At 29.6% G+C, this 4721-nt stretch overlaps 1 pseudogene; it reads right to left on the reverse strand.

Annotated features, from left to right (window-relative positions):
- Positions 1-855: 855 nt before the first annotated feature.
- LOC127702697 (uncharacterized) lies at positions 856-2701 on the reverse strand (annotated as a pseudogene).
- Between the last annotated feature and the right edge of the window lie 2020 nt (positions 2702-4721).

A 4721-nucleotide genomic window follows, 5' to 3' on the forward strand; every position in this document is an offset into this window, starting at 1 on the left:
TTGTCAGCTACAAATTAAATAAAACTATTACATATTTCGCGAAGGATGCCAACTCCTTGTGTTAAAGCGGTGCTGGATTCAAATTTTTGAATTTCTTAATAAGATGAGCAATATCCCAAGCTATTTAAAGTAGAAACCCAAAAACGTGAAGTTGAATGCCAAGACCAATTTGCAAAGGTGCAATAAGCACACGGGGTCTTGATGCCTGAATAATTGCCTGTCCAATGGAAGTTATCTTCATCTCAGTCCATTTCAGTAAAGATTGTTTCTAGTAGACAGCTTAAGCTCTCAGGTACATATTCAAAATTTAATTGTAGTGATGATACATCTGATGCCAATGGATAATTTTTCGTGTCCCCTTTTAAAGATCGAATGTCACTTAACGTACCTCTTCCTTTGCATCTCTGATTTTCATTTTTGTAGGAAAACGTCTTATAAACCACAATAATACAGCAAAGTATTTTATTTTTTATGCTATTTTTTTTTAAATATTGGCAGGAAGAATGTTTTCGTCCTTGGTGATAAATAAAAACGATAGTTTGGCAATTAACACTATGCGTCACAGACTTAATATAAGGCTTTATATAACGAAATGATGTAAGGTATTTTTTCGTTCTCTCAAAATTGGAAATAAAACTTCTGGAAAAAAATGTTATCTTCTTAAAAACATGCATTCAATATTTCGTGTTCGTATTTAAAAAGTTTTTTTTTTTATTTCAAGGAAAGGGTTTAAATATTTCTTTGTACAGTGCCAAAAAAGCTGTGTGCAAATCAATACAACACAACTATAACGATGGATGGCTACAAACAAAAATGATTAAGAGAAAACACAACCAAGGCTTTATTTATTCATCATTCATATCAATATTGATATCTTTCTAGTTTCAGTTCTTATACAGATAGCCTTTGTTTCTTTAATATGATCCTCCCCATGGACCGTTGTTTCATCCCTTATTCCAGCCATAACGTCCGTGATATCCATTGTATCCATTATAGCCATAGTAACCATTGTTGTATTGCCATGGTGAATAATACCCTGGATGATAATCCTGAAATACCGAAATAAAAATTAAATTTTGAATCAATTATGATGTAGATTTGTATAACCTGATTTTCAGTGGTTGTCGTTTGTTGATGTGGTTCATAAGTGTTTCTCATTTCTCGGTTTTTATATAGATTAGACCGTTGGTTTTCCTGTTTGAATTAGGACCAAATCTGTTTTTGAGTACACAACAAAAAGGCTTCATATATATATGTAGGTGAAGTAGGCTTGGAAATTGAAATATCTATCAAACAAAACAGAAGGAAAAGAATCAAGGATAAGAACGACTTAAAGTCACTGTACGTCTTCATGTTTAGTACAGGATATATTTCATTCGAATATATTTGGACGTGTGTTATAGAACCAATGAAACATAGATAAACTGATACTATTCACCTATGTAATTAATTACTATACAGTGCTGTATAGAATGGCTCTTAGCTCTTTATTCCACGTCTATAGTGTATATCTATGGAGAATATTATATGTTTTTTTTTAATATTACACATTCTGCTAGAAAGGTGATTTTGGTCTGAAGTTGGTACGTTGAGTGATATGATAAATGTAATATCATATACGATTATTTCTTTACATATTCCTAAATAAGATGTTTATCACGTGACATGAGGTAATAAAAATTAGGCTTTGCAACTGTTACTAAAATCGGTTGATTGCTTATATTATGCATGTTATAGAAAACGAAACTGTGTAATGTTCATAAAAAACCATTATTGGAAACTGCGTAAATGATATGACTTTAATAAGTTGTTAGTCCGAATTTCTTACAATAAAATTTGTTTCGGTGATTTTTATGTTATATATCAAACTTCATGTATTTTTAAAACTTACATAACCATCATCTGAAAAAAACAGCATTATCAATAATAATTAATGTTTATTTAGTATTAAAGAAATTATGTTTTATCACTGTCTGGAAATTTTATCTTCAAACAAAAAAGGATACTAAAATGAAAATTTGAAAAAGAATGGTTTATATGAGCCATAGTTTAAAAATGATTTGACATAAGAATTCGTCATGTGCCAGAGTGAAATAAATTACAATCTATATATAAAGAATGATTGAAAACTATAAGGAGGAAAGAATAGCAGAACTATGATATATCAAACTTTTTCAACAACCTTTTTATTTGTACCTACAATTTAAGATTTCCTTCGTTGGGTTTCAATCAAATTGTGAATAATGCGCAAAACTGATTAGTACATTTTGAATGTAATGATGCAATAAAAATGAAACTAAATAGTAAGTGAAACGTTGCTTAATTTGAGAAAGCATATTATTACGTTCTTCGTTTTTTTTTATTTTTTGTTGTTATAATGTCCAAGTTTGATATGTCAAAGAGACATAGTTTAATTGTTTCAAGAGTGTAAACAAGACTAAACCTTTTCACAAAGAAACTGATAGTTTAGATTTTTGCATGCTGTTTCTGTCTTTATCTAAAAAAATCCGACATACCATATATTTCAGCAGTCATGTAGTATGTTTGACAACTGATGACAATATTTAAAGAAAAAAGATATGACGAACAAGATTATCAATTAAAGTATTACTTACCACTCTGCACGGCAAATAATCCAATAAGGACTAAAGCCAGCATAACTGTGAGACTGAATTTGTTCATTGCTTTTAATTCAAACCGTTCACAAAGAGAAGATGATTGCTGAGAATTATCCTGTCTTCTGGCTGACAACTGTCTGCGCTTTATATACGTTGTTCAATTAACTCACTGCAAATCGAGAGGAAAAAAATAATTGCACACTTGTTTCTATTACAGTAAGATTTAGAATGTAAATGTATTACGTAAAACATATTCCTTCTCAAATTAGATGCAAGAATGAAATCAAAATGTTTAGAAAAACCAAAATATGTAGATTATTCTATTTTAATGATTTATTAAAAAAAGAGAAAAATCATTCTACTGCTTATGTAAAAGGTGACATTATTTTTGTATTTCAAACAAAGGCAATGCCATTACAAAGCATTACTTTCATATTCTGTTTTTTAAAAAGACGACTGGCAATTCAAAGATCAGCATATTATAGATGTGCTTTAACAGAATTAAGTAAGTGAATAGACCGTATTTGTTAAACCAATGGCTTTTCACAATATTATGATTATTTATGGGAGAGAGAGAGAGAGAGTTCATCTTGAAGTGTAAATGTGTGAAAGTTTACATTTAACCATTAAGAAACGAGGGTACTTTTTTATACCTCTAATAAAGTTAAATAGTGAAGTGATGGCTTGAAAATATTTTTTTATTCACCACATGTTAATATGGGGTTTCATGAACTCTATTACTGGTTTTGAACATATTCATGCACTTTTACAAATGGGTATTAACTGAATTGGCAGTAGCTATTTAATTGTGATATCTGAAATTGTTATTCTTGTCTTTTACAGAGGCCTTTAACAGTTGAACTTAAATCTGATAATTTAATGTCACAAAACCACAAAGAGTTAATAAAGAAATCGTCATCTTGAAGTGTGATAGTGTACTAGTGTGAAAGTGTACATTTAACAATTAAGATACGAGGAAACCTTTTTATACCTCTAATCATGTTAAAAAGTAAAGTACTGGCTTAAAAAATATTTTATTCACCACATGTCAATATAAGATTTTCAGGAACTCTGCCTGCCATCACTGAGGCCCCTCATTGGGGTGTTTAAATAATCAAATAATCACAAACTTTTTGCCAATATAATCACATAATCATTAATTATTTTTTTAAACAAGATAATCAAATAATCAAAAATACAGTCCTAGATTATCAAATAATCATGAAATATTTGGTCTGGTAATCAAATAATCACTATAAAAACGGCCAAGTATTCACGTGATCAAAACTCCATGAGGAGGCTCATTACTGGTTTTGAACATCTTACATGCACTATTGCAAATGGGTATTTACTGAATTTGCAGTTGCTAATGAATCGTGTTATCTGATATGTTTATACTTGTCTTTTACGGAGACCTTTTACGGTTGAACTGAAATCTGATAATTTTAATGTCACAAAAACTCAATAATGTAATAAAAAATTCATCATTTAAGAGCAAAAATTCCTATGAAAGGACAACTGACGAATTCGTTTCTGCTGACCTGTTTTTAGAACTTGTTTTGCTGATCAATTTTGCTTTTTAAAGTTTTTTTTTATCTATTTATAACAGTTTTCAGGAAAAACACCAAAACGCAAAAAAAAAAAACGTTATGATAAAAATCACTATTAAAGGGTCAAAAACTATTACGAGTTGACTACAAATATCGGCCATGATGATTTATATGTAGGTTTAACGAACGTAATCAATGCATCACTGGTAAATTATTAAATCAGGGATTTCGTTACCATAAATTACGTAAAACTTTTGATAAGTTCTTTCATAGATACACAGATTTGATTAGTAGATTTGGCTGTACTTGTAGAAAACTGATTAAAAACGGTATTTCACATCCTAAATTTTACGGTAATATTGTACTTAAAGCGCCGAAATCACTATGTGATCCGTGTAAACTCATCGAACCTTTAAACAAACTTATTAGTAAAGGTTATCTTACCAATGTTGTAATTAGATCTTTAAATATAGTTTACATTGGCACTAATATCGATTTTGTCATCAGCAAATTAAAACATAACTAAATTTGTATTTTTTTCAAACGGGATGTA

Source organism: Mytilus californianus, unplaced genomic scaffold, assembly GCF_021869535.1.
Source record: "Mytilus californianus isolate M0D057914Y unplaced genomic scaffold, xbMytCali1.0.p SCAF_5, whole genome shotgun sequence".
In the NCBI taxonomy this organism is placed as follows: Eukaryota; Metazoa; Mollusca; class Bivalvia; order Mytilida; family Mytilidae; genus Mytilus; species Mytilus californianus.